The sequence below is a fragment of the Sturnus vulgaris genome, chromosome 3 (assembly GCF_052056855.1).
Source record: "Sturnus vulgaris isolate bStuVul1 chromosome 3, bStuVul1.hap1, whole genome shotgun sequence".
Classification (NCBI taxonomy): domain Eukaryota; kingdom Metazoa; phylum Chordata; class Aves; order Passeriformes; family Sturnidae; genus Sturnus; species Sturnus vulgaris.
In genome coordinates, this window is record NC_142245.1 from 72,988,775 (window position 1) to 73,001,642 (window position 12,868).

Here is a 12,868-nt window from a genome sequence, read left to right on the forward strand (position 1 = left end):
TTTCACCTAGTCACACTTACAATTAAGACTGATGAAATCATTATATGTGCTGCAAACATTCAGTTTATCCATCTAGAGTTTGGCAACATCTTAAAGGTCTTCTGTCAGGTTCATTCACTGTTTAATTATTTGTTGTTGATACTGAATAACAATATGATCACTGTCATTTGTCATTACACTCTATTGCAGGCACAAATTTTTGACTGTGTTGCCGGTGGTTCCAAGAAGGTTTCAGTTAAGTGAACAGGAGTTAATAACATCTCACAAAAGTCTGCAGCTTCATTGTGAAATAAACCCATTATTTTCTTACAATACATGAGGAATAGCAATGAATACTGTAAATGATGAGGAAAAACTGTGCCCTCCTATAATCAAATCTAACTTGCTTTCCTTGATAATTATGTCTCCTAAACAAAGTTTAATTTTGAGGAGTAGAACTCTCATTTGTTGCTGTTCATATGTTTCTAAATGAAAGCTCACAAGACATGATCCAGTTGTCTTGGTTAAAGAGTGTAGAAGTGACAGATGCAAAAGTGCCTTCAGCAACTTATATTCTGTAATTCTGCTGCAGAGTCTTGTTATACTTTATTTTAACAACTTGTCTGAGAAAGATAATGTGTGATATCTTCTTTGGTTATCCTATTAGGACTAAAGTAATGGAAAAATAATGCTGTGTGATGATGATCATGCTGGTAATTTATAAACCATCTATCTACTCACCTTGTCTGTTTTCTGTGAAATATTCCCTGTGACTTCTCAAGGGGTAAAGCTTCATTTTCTTTATTACCTTTGATTACAAACAGAATATACCTTTTTGGACTATATCAACATTGAGGAGAAAACTTGTAGTTGACAGTTTTTACCCAGATTTTTTCTTATGGAGGGATAATCCTGGTTTTAATTTATTTCATCCACTATAGTGGAAGTAAGTAAACCAGGCATGTGTGAGGCTAGACCTCCGAGTGCTCTCGGCACCCACCTGTTTGGTTGTTTTCTTCAATGAGCCAGACAGCTAATAGTTGCTACAAAGTTATTTATGGCAGAAGCATATCAGTCTCAAAAGCAAAAGTCACAGACAGTAAAGTCCGTGCTAGGTTTTGGTGTAGCGTTCCAGGCAGAAGCAGAAGCTGATGTTGCTGCAGCTCCTGTCTTCTTCTTGGGTGTTGATGATGGCAGCAAGGGAGCAGGAACAAAAGCAAAGCAAAGCAAAAGCAATGGCAGAAAGCACCAGCTCTCCCTAATGCATGTTCTTATACAGAAACTTCCCAACAAGCTAACACACAAACTCGGACCACTACTTCTTAACCTATTAAAATTCTAGTTTCTTAGCACACCAAGCTACGTATAAACTACTCATATGGTCTATCTTCCTCTAACTGAAAAATATAAGCAATATTCTTAACTACAACTTTATTATGTCTGAAACTAGGTTCTTGGAACCTCCACGGAAACACTACTATGTAGGACTATGTTTTTCAACCTTCACTAGAACATGTACTACTTCTCTGGCATCCGAGATCTTTATTCACTAAAAGCACTTAAAACTTATTTTACTTACCTACTCACTCATTCCATCTACTTACTTACTTACTTACTTACTTGCTTGCTCACTCATGCTAAAACTTAAAACCCAAACTTTCACCTCTGACTTACGTGTGAGTGGCTTAGCATACTTCAATCCATCCAAAGGCTTTAATTCAATCCCTGCACTCTGATCTCTCTCGGAAGAATTCAGAGAGACTCCTGAGTTACTGACTCCAACAGGTATGAATACAGCACACAAATGTGTAAGTATAAAACATGCTGAGGACCAAAGGTTCTTTATGGCAGATATATGAGCTTTTCCTCATGTGTAGACACCGTTCCTCACAAATAAATGGCTGATTAATTAAGCAAGACACCTGCATCATATACTCTACTTTAAAACTCACACCCATAATAACTGGAAGCAGAGAGAGGCACAGAAAGCTGGGGATTTGAAATCCTTATTTTTAATCCATACCAACTACCACTTTTGTATCTGTAACTCCTTATCTTAAAAAAAAAAAAAAAGAAGAAAAGAGGTGTAGTATCAATCTTTCTATACTTTCTATAGTTGGTTCCTTGTTCCATTTTCATCTTTTCCTCTAAATTGAAAAAAATACTTTTTGATGAAAGAACCTTCTCTACAAATATGGCTTGTTTATTTTCAGGGAAGAAACTAGTATAAAGGCATTCAGTTTGAATGCTAATAGAAAGTAAATATGCTGGTTTCTGGAGTAATTTCTGTACTTTTTGGCTTTCTACACAGATGTACTTGCATTTTCAGCTGGGGCATCTAATGCCTAGAACCCTGACCTGCTTTTTATCACAACTCTAAAACTGTGACAGCAATTGATATTACCTTGATTATGCTCACAAAGGTGTTGTGAAGCTTAAATAATTAATACTGAAAATACTTCAAAATTGTTAGTTTAAAAGATGAGACAGCAGGTCTTAAAATCTGGGACACTTCTTGAAATCTTAGACAACATTATCTAATACTTAGAGCATTGCTTAAGTGTTATTTGAGACTACCATAGATAAAGACGTGTGGCGATGGAAATTCTATTAAATGCAAAATAATAACAACAGGTCTGTCTGGATGCAGGCAGTAAGAGAATTTTCTAAAGGAAGGCTCTAAAAGGTACTCAGTATGTTCTCAGCAGCAGTGCGACTTAAATGGGCTGAGTTTTGTTCCCTCAGAATGACTCACAGCCTTATCTGAAGCACATTTGTCAAAGTGATCCAGGGTTGCTTATTACTGGGAATGCTCACTGTGAAAAGATTAAATCTCTGTGTACCAAGGTAGCCCCTTTATACAAGTTAAAACTGCTGTGACTCACGATAGGAAGCAGAGTGTATCAGTCTGGGCAGAACTATGTTAATGTACTTCTTCTACTGTACCCAGAACAGTAGGAAGATGTTCGGTGATAAGGGAATTTGCATCACCTTCTTTCTGTCCTCCCTTCACTGAAATTGCAGTCCTTTAGGCACTCTTCCTACTGCTGTTTCTCTCGATTGTGTGTTGGTAGCAGCTGACAGCACTCAGGCTTTTTTTGCTCCTGTTTTGTTGACGTCCTTTTTCCACATTCTCCGCAATGCCGAGAATACAACTTTCAAAAGCCAGGCTGGTTATTTTTACACCGTGTACTGCAGGCCCCAAGGTAGAAAGCAGTATAGAGTGGATTCACCTCACCTGCCTTCAAGTGTGTGCATCCTCTACCAGTCACTGCAGAGAAAGGCATGGTTAAAATCAGGCCTCCACTTAATGGTGAGGTGAAACACTTTTTTTAGAATTACTCCTAGAAGGAATTTAGAGGAAATCTAGACAATTAGATCTATGAGTTGGACCAGATAATCTTTCAATGTTCTTTCCAAGCTATTCTATGATTTTACCAATTTTAATAATATACTTCCCACCTTAACATAAAAATAATGGTGTGATGTATTGCACATTACCTAAGGAGAGGGGCCATGTCTTTTCTATGTACATAATATTATATATATATTTTTTATAGATATATAACTCAATATTCCTATTTGTACATTATCATGAATATTTTAATTCTGAAACTGAAAGCATCAGTAAAGGAAACATTGGCAAATGATAGGGAGTAGGAGTGTCTAGTGTATTTGTGTGTTTGTGTTCCTTCTGAAAGACCAGTGCTGTCATAGTGAAGCTGGGATTTTTTTTTTTAATATTATCACCTCATATCAGAGACTGTATTACTTTAAGGGAAAAAACTTATTTTAGAAATTTGCACATTTTTTAAAATATGTAACAGTGTTTAGCTATTATTGTCTCTTTTGGCAGAATTTTCCATAACTCAGTTCACAGCAGGGCTTGTTGGTATACTCATAATCTGGGTTTGACTGATTTGTTCCTATCTGGAGTAAGTATATCCATTACTACAGTTTAAGTTCTGGCACATCTCAAAGAACTTTCGTAGGTCTTCTGTATTTTTAATATTTAGATTCTACCTCTAAGATTGATTTCTCATCAATGTGCCATAATTTGCTTGGGAAGGCAAATGACAGGCAAATCTATTTTACACTCCCTTTAGATCTCACACTGCAGTCTTTTATCCTATTTATGACCTGTATTATATATAATTTTGCATGCCACATATCTTAATGAAGTTAATATGGTTTGCAGTTCTAGGTTAGCTATGGTGTACTAGCATCTATAATGTTTTCCAATGAATGTTGTCCACATTTTTCTGGCAGATGAAGTTGATTTTCTTTTCATGTTCTCATCATATATCCTGTACTTTTGTCATAGGCGCCTGTGAAGTCTCATATTGATTTTATGGAGTTAAAAAATTGCAAAGTCCAATACCTGAAATGTCTCTCAACATTTCTTCCTGACCTTCCATTGTCTTATATTTAGGCAGAGCTGTAGCTGATAATTATATGTCACAGTGGCAGTCCGTTTGAAAAGTTCTCTTTTTACCTTATCTGGGTGGCAGAAACAGCAGCTTTAAAGGGATTTATGTTTCATTGAAATTCAATCTTGTTTTGAATGGCAACACTAACCAAAACTCAGGCAATATTATTTCCAGTTTGGTGCCTTTTTTTTTGTTTCTTACTGTGACCCCGAGTAAGCTGTTTCTCAGAGCTACTTTAGGTGTCTCAAGGCACTGCAATATAGATGTTGGAAATAGAAGTCATCCCACATAACAGAACACTTTAATAGAGATTTACATTTCTTTTCAGGACAATGCTGTTTAGCATCTCAAGGAACCTTTGAAAGTCTTAGTCATGGTGACCCAAGAAATGGAGTAAGTAGATATAGAGAACTGAAATAATCTCTACCTGCTTTAGGTGTTTTAAACTTAAATAAGAAGTTTTGGCTGAATATTTAATGTGGAAGTCTGACATTATCTCTTGGTTCCCTCATTATTTATATATCACATACATTTGCTCAGTCTTACTGCCTTCCGTTTCTACAGAAATGAAAGACTAATTGACACATTTTTTTCCATAATTTCCTTTTATATATTTTATATTTTACATTAGAATTCAGGTTGACTTTTTAACTCTTATTTTATGGTCCATAATATGCTCTTCTAGAGTTATGATTCTTTTAGAATAATTGGTTTGTGATTATCCCTCTATTCCATCTCTAAGTAGTCATTACTTTTAACTGTTTGCCTTTCTGCTTCTTGAGTAAAATCCAATGCCTGCTGTGCAGGTCAACAGTTTTCCTGAGAGACTGAAATTGCTGATTATGTTTCCCACAATAATCTCAATCATATACTGATTACACACTTACCTCTCTGATTGCCTTGATCCAGGCTGAGTTTGTCCCTAAAACTCAAATGACTCTGGGGCCTCATCTGCTAGTTAACAGCATTAGTGGCAACAATGTATCTCTAGATCTTTTTGTCCATTATTCTTTCTAGAAAGTGTCAAAATCTTTATATAAGTAAGGTGGGCAATCTTCTTTTACTCAGGGTTATTTGCTTCTGGAAAAGCATGTCTGATTTTCTTTCAAAGCTACTAATAGCAGTCTTCATCCACTTACAAATAAAATCTCAATCTTATGTATTAGAGGAATGCGGTGAACGATCAATACTTTTATTATTCAGACTAGGTAATTAAAAGAGTGATTTATCAATTTCAATTTTCAAATCCCTTTTGCTTACTTATTTTTTTGCTTTTGTTGCTTAGTTATGCAAATGCAAATCCACCTTTAATAACATTTGTCCATCATCCAAAACTCGTAATGTCCTTGGTGATTTCAAATTCTACAGCAAATGCCCTGCAGGCAGTTTGATAAGCAGGACTTTACACAGTAAAATCACACTATTAATTGTCATCCTTACTGCAATATCATTAATTTTCCTTGCAAATGAAACTTCAGTAATCTGGGTAATAAAAACTAGATAGGACATTCCAGTCCCAATGTTGAGAGCATTTTTAAACCAAGTTACCTACTGACATAGTTCATATATCCTCCTCTGTGGTGGAGAATACATAATTTTTCCTGTCCCCCTAGTGAAAAGGTGAATGAAATAATCCAGAACCCATTCCAAATTTCCTGTTGCACATTTGATTTAAGGTTGAGTAGCAAGCAACGCAGCATAGAGTTTGTGCATTGTTTGAGGTATTAACTAAATTAAAAGTAAGAAGTAATATGGTATAGGTTCCTGGTATTAGAAGTACCTATTCTTTCTCTTAGAGCCGTACACTAGCCACTATTGATGTAGGGGCAGTCAGGAGAAGGTGCAGCCTCTCCTGAGGGCTGAACTTTTGTGATTTCCACATACCTTTCCAGCCTGCAGAATCCAGGCAAATTCCATGTATATCAGACCAGAGAAAAAGAAGTGTGCATGGCTTTTTATTGCTCCAGCCCTGGTTTTCTTTTCTCTGAGACTTGTTGCCAGCTGCCATCAACTGCACCATTGCTTCTTCAGTGTGAGCCCATCAGCTGTGAGCAAGGTGAGGTTGTGCAAAGCAAGGCAGCATATCAGCACACTCTGCAGATATGTAGAGTGTAATATTCAATGTCTGCTTTAGTCTCTCCTTCTCTTCTTTTTTTTATTATATTTTTTATTTTCCCTTTTTAAGTTTATCACATCTTGATATTACAGTACTCTGTTCACATTATCCATCATGAAATAGGAGAAAGATTAGCACTTCCTACCATTTCCAGACAAGAGTGAGTTAAAAGTAGAGAATTTTGATGTGATGCAATCTTTTGTTTGTTCCTACAGAAACAGAGAATTTGTGCATGTAGCATTTGATTTCCAGTCAGGACTCTTCTAAACATTGCTTTTGGGTATAAAACCACAACATTCCCTTTGTGTTGCTGTTTCATGTTACTAATTAACATGATAACTGTCATCGAAAGGCCAGTAAGCATTGATCTGTTGATCTCCCAAAGTGATTAGCAACATGAAATTTGCTAATAGGATTTGCCTGAAGCATCACTGAAAAGCGGAAAGGCCAGTTTCACCTGTGTAACAATGTAATGTGGGTGGGCTGTCACATCCAAAGGGCGACTGTTTAGTTCTCATCCTAAATAACACTGATATTGCAACTCTACACAAAAGTTGTTTATAGCTTTTCTTGCAAAGAGAGAAGACTGTCCTTCATTACTCCAGCACCAGTCAGCAATATAAATTCTTTCATACAAAAAATTTAATGATGAAATCCTCTCAACAGGATTATCAATACTTGATAATTTTGTTATGAAAATGCTTGAAGAGATGATTAAATAAAAGAAAGGAATGAAAATGAGACCTTATTTATTTATCTCAGTGTATATGTGTGACAGAGAGAAAGATTTGATTGAGTGAAGAGTTCCTACAAAGAAAATTACAAAGTTTGCCTGTTATCACAGATTAATTTCATAGGACATTTTCCATAATGAATGAAACCAAAGAAAGTATAACAGTCTTGTACTGTTCTTTCACTAATTTCTTGTAATAGCATTTAGGTTTTTTTTGATCGAATCTGTCAGTAAGGTAATTGTAGGATGGAATGTGATAGAGAAATAATATTTTCCCAACATTTCCTAACATTAGATTACTGTAGTTTTTAACTGAAATACTGAAATGGTTCTTCACCAAACAGAGTATTGAAACTGTTCAATTTACATAATAATAGTGTGATTTGCATATTTATTAGTTTCATTTAATTTGCTGCAAACATAATATTCTAATCTGGTTTGAGGATAATCTCTAACCTTCTGTTGTTCTTCATTTAATGCACACACATAGACACAGACGGACACACTCATGCTGGCCTTTATCTACATTTCATAAAATGTGTTTGCTTTTTGCTCTAAACACATTTCTCAATTCTAAGAAAGATTTATTTGAGGAAATGCCAAGAAACAAAAAAGAAAAGAGTGACCTTTACAGTTTTCTGTTTATAGTTCAATTTTTTGTTGCTGTTCTTGTTGATTTGTGAGGTCTTCTCTGGGTCTCTTGATTTGTGAGGTCTTTTCTTTCATCATGCCTGGGTTAACAAATACAATTACAAAAGTTAACAATTCCAGTTTTTGAAGACAATATTTAAGTGATGATTATCTATTTCTACATTTAATAGTTTGTTAATATTTCGTGGCATATATAATTTAAAATTTTTGAAGTATTTTCTATACGTTAATATTTATAGTCCTAAAAAATCATACCAAAAAATAACATTGTGGGGGAAACAATCCCCCAACATATGAATTCCCTGTCAAATGCTCATTTGTCGCTATGCATAATATTAATTCAAACACTGGGATGGAATCAGGAAGTAAATACAATTCTCTTACTAACATTTCCATGTGTTATATCTCCACTACTGTTGCCATCAGGCAGGAGAAAAGATATGCAGAATTAGCAGGCAATAGCTATGATACAACAAGTAAGTACAGAAGGAAATTCCCATATGAAGAAAAAGGGGTTACCAGAGATCTGAATGACCCTTCCAATTAAGCACTAGAACATTGACTCTAAATGGGAAATAGTTCAGTTTTGGGGTTGTTGTTTAAAAAATTGTTTTTTATTGGGTGGTTTGTTGGAAGGAAAAAACAATTTTTTTCCAAACTAGAAAGCAGTCACAAAAATTCTTTTTAGGCATAACTGCATAGATTTTGAAACTAAACTCCCTGTTTGCTGGGCTTATTATCTTGGGAACAGCAACCCAAGTGCAGCAGCCTTCCTTTCTATTCTGTGTTCATCCTGGACACCTTTGCAATGCTGTTCTGTGTTGTGACATGATATGTCTTTGTCCACTTCTTGCAGGATGAAATTGTAGGAAGAACTCAACCTGGAATGGGGTCAGCAAACTTCACAACAGCAAAAGGCTTTATTGCTATTTGGATTCCCCCCCTTCCCCTCCACTCTATCTATACTACTTCTCCATTTTCACAATAGTTCTGGTCTCATAAAAACTGTGAGTGTAAAGGCATCTTTATAGAGTATCTAAGTTAAATGTAGAGAACAGATTTGTATGGTTAAATCCAGTTGTCAGCCTAGCACTGAAGGATTCCTAAGACATTTTGAATAGAGACATATTCCTCAAGAAATAGTCCTTCTAGGGAAGTGGCCCATTAAGGGAAAGGTAGAACTTTGGAAACAAAAGGATAGAGAGGTATTTCTTTATTTGAATGACCTTGTTGCCCTGGGAGATTTAAATACCAATCAAAAGGAGCTGAAAGCATATACATAAGGAAATTAAGCAGAAGAAGTCATTTAAAGCCTTTAAAGAATAAGGTACAGTGTAATATATTTCATTAGAAATATGTAAATTCATTCTAAATATCCTTCTAGAAAAAAAAAACAACAAAACACATACACCGTTTTGGAAAGAAAATTGTTCTCCTATAAATTCATCATGAGTTCTGTATCTAAATTAATGTTAAGACAAGGGCTTCAGGTGTCAGAATTTCCTGCAAAAGAAATTATTTTAACCTCAACCTAGAAATCTGAGGTTATGATGGGAGATAGTGCAAGCTTGATGATTAAAAAGAGGATTCAGATAAAACTGTTTCTGAACTCTATTCTAAATTTTCTAATGAAATGACAAAGCTATCTTTCCTTTAAAAAGTGTTTCTGACAAAGTTCCACATTTGAGGTTAATGGTAGGTCTGCCTGTTTGGGGTGTGAAAAAAATTAAAAGTTGGCTGAGGACATGGTGTATGAAGAAAGGAAATAAGAAATAAATCAGATATAAATACTAGTTCTCATGCTGGTAGATCTGCTAAAGAATAGCATTTGAATGGAAGGAACCCTCTGCATATATTTACATCCTGTCAATGCCCAGCCCCACTGCAGCAAGTAGAAGCCTTGCCTTTAATTTCAGAGGACATAGGAAAAATCAACAGAAATTTTGCTGTCTGTTATAAGCAAATAATTATAACATGGTGCTAGATGTGCAATATAGAGTATTCATATATGGGGAGAACCACTGTAGGAACTTCATTCTGCCATTTAGATGGCAAGTAACATATGTTTCTACTTACCTGTTTTTTAATACCTTCATGTTGGAAACACAGAGAAAAGTTTCTAAGCTTCATGGAAATTAATCACATGTTCATTACAATCTCTTTCCTGTAAAGAAGCAATGTGACAAAACGTGCTTTTAACAGTCCTTATATAAATTACTTCCTACCAGCTGAAAAATTGTTATTGACACCAATAAGAACTGCTGCTGCTTTCTTGAAGATGCTTTTGAAGGGGAAGCAATCCTTATGGGAAATTGCCATAAATTTTTTTCCACACAGTGCTTACTGGTTGGAACAACATAAGTAATTAACATTTTTAGGAAACTCTTGTCTTTTGATCTGTAAAGGACTTTCATATAAGCAAGTGCTTTTAACATTACTTACACTTAAAGGTGACCTTCTACAAACGTGTTAGGGAATAGTTACTGTACAAAAAATTTTCCCAGACAGCTTGAGACTGTTTCCCCAAAGACTGCTAGGAACACAGATTTGAGCCTAGTGATTCATAGTGCAGAATCATGTGGAAAACTGGAAAGGGGGGAAAGTGAGTGGCCTTTGAAAGATTAGCCCCTGTGTTATAAATGTTGTTCTGGTGTTCTGTCATACATACTGTTAAAGAAAATATTAATTCCAAACCACCGTTTGGGTATACAAGAGTGTCAGGCAGCGTTTCTTATCTAGTAAGTCTGGGTCTGCTAAATGTCAAATCCTATTGACTGCAGTAGGTATTTACATGTGAATATCCAAGTCACTGTAATAATTTGCTTTTTCCTTGCCTGTCAAAGACATTTTTTAGAGTGGAAATACATAACCTGAAACTGTTTTCGTGGCATTTTTATGTCATATTTTCTAAAATCTTTCAGAAGAGCCATGTCCACCTGTGATGCAGTTTCCCCGATTCTCAATGTTTCTCACACCGTATCAGCTGTCCTAAAGATTTTATTGCCTCTGCCTGCAAACATTGGCTCATGTATCCACAAACCATCCTAATTTCCATGTTACCCCTACCATTCTTCAGTTGTATTTGTTTATTACTTTTAAAATAAATATCAGTTCTTTCTCCATTTCCTCCCACTTCTTTTCCAAAAAAAAAAAAAAAAAAAAAAGAAAAAAGGAAAACCCTACGATAAAATTGCTACCTTGGATAGAATGAGGTCTGTCTGATATGATAATATGTCCTGTATTCCCAAGGTTATTTTCAAAACTAACCCATTCTCGTTTATTTTAAGAATATTCTACATGTCAGTCTTCCCTTACATATATATATATCCAGGTTCTGTCAACTTGTCAGACTTGCTTTATCTACAGGTTGTCTTTTATGTCAGCCCACAAAATAACACGTATACAATGAAGTTTTATATATAGTAATGTGGTAATCCATTTTAAAAATATGCTGTCTGTAAAATAATTGTATGTGGCCAAGATATCTTTCAATTTGTACTGAAAACAAAAAATGCTAAGGTTTTTATTACACTTCTGTTGGATGTCTGAAGTGTGCATAAAAGTACTATTCTGCTTCTTAAATCTCTTGACCAAAAATCCGTTGTTCTTATCGTTTATGGGTGAATATATACGGGAATTGTAATCAGGTAGAGTGAAATTGCAGCACTGTGAAATTACAGCCTGAGCATCCCTCGTGTTCCTGACTAATCCCTGCAACAAGAGGGGCCATATAAATTCCTGGAGACTTAATCACAGGTACAAATTTTTCCAGAAAGCTTCAAATCATTTTAGGAATAATACACTTCTGCTGGTTAATTTGTCGACCTCACATGACTGAGGGTTACGACTTCATTGTAGATTTTTAACATAAGACACTACAAGAATTAACCTAAATGAGAAAAACAGTCTATATTTTGGTAAATTTAGAAAAAAACAGGCAAAATGTAAGCACAAATGTTGTATTTCTCTTTGCATTCCTAGTGCAGAGAACAAATAAATTGTGTATTTCAAAAGTTCAGTGTTACTGCAAATAATGCGATGTTTAGCTAATAGTAGATGCCTTGTGAGGTGGAGTAATTTCCCAAATCAATATTCAATTATATATTTTTTTCTCATTCTAATAACAAAATCAAGGGAGCTGAAATACTTCTTCAGTAAAAAGTGAAGTGTGAGAAAGATCAAAAATCATAGTTGTTTGACAGTGGGTAGCTTACTTTCAATCTCTGCTGGAGGGAACAGTGGAATTAATGCAATTCCTGATGCCCTTTTGCTGGGTTTTCTATCTCTTTTTGCTGTGTGTCCTTAGGTGGATGTCTGGTAAGGAAAATTCAGATATTACTTCCCATACTTGCATCATTACAAAGAGGATGTCCAGTGATTAAAAATGTTTGAAGCAGACAGGAGATGAGAGTGAAAAATAATTGGACTAGAGTATTGATTAATGCAAACTTACATATTACTATGGAAAAAAAATTTGGTTTTGATCACTCACAGACAAAAGCTTTCAGTTTATTTCCTCTTGCTCCATTTTTCTTACTACGTGCATATCTCAGATTTCTATTGTTTGTTAAAAAACACTTTTATTTTCATTTCTTTGATGTTAATATTCATAAGGCAAAGAATGTGTTAATATCATTGTTATCTTGTTTTAGATAAAGGTGGATTTCAAACAATTGATTCTCTGTGAGGAATATAATAGGCTGTGTAGCTGGTTGCTCATGATACTTCTGAGAAAAAATATATTAAGGATATTGAGATTTTATGAAAAAATATTCTGAATTATGGTGTGGTTAATCTTCAGGTTTTTTTTAATAAGGTTTGCAATTGTTGTTTGACTTTCATACATTCCTTGTCAAATCCTATGGAATTTGGAATGCATAGATAAAGGGACAGCTACTCCTGGAAAGAAGAACCTAAGCAGCCACTTAGCAATCAAACTTATATTTAGTCATATGTCTT

At 35.0% G+C, this 12,868-nt stretch overlaps 1 long non-coding RNA gene across 2 annotated transcripts in view; it reads right to left on the reverse strand.

The window, feature by feature from the left end:
• Positions 1 to 7,302: 7,302 nt before the first annotated feature.
• Positions 7,303 to 12,868, reverse strand: part of LOC148224418 (uncharacterized) — a 159,294-nt gene continuing 153,728 nt past the window's right edge. For both annotated transcript variants that reach the window (XR_015802889.1, XR_015802890.1), the window contains exons 5-6: positions 9,986 to 10,073; positions 7,303 to 7,989 (exon numbers count right to left, since the gene is read on the reverse strand). This is a non-coding gene — a long non-coding RNA (uncharacterized LOC148224418). The remainder of the gene's footprint in view (positions 7,990 to 9,985; positions 10,074 to 12,868) is intronic.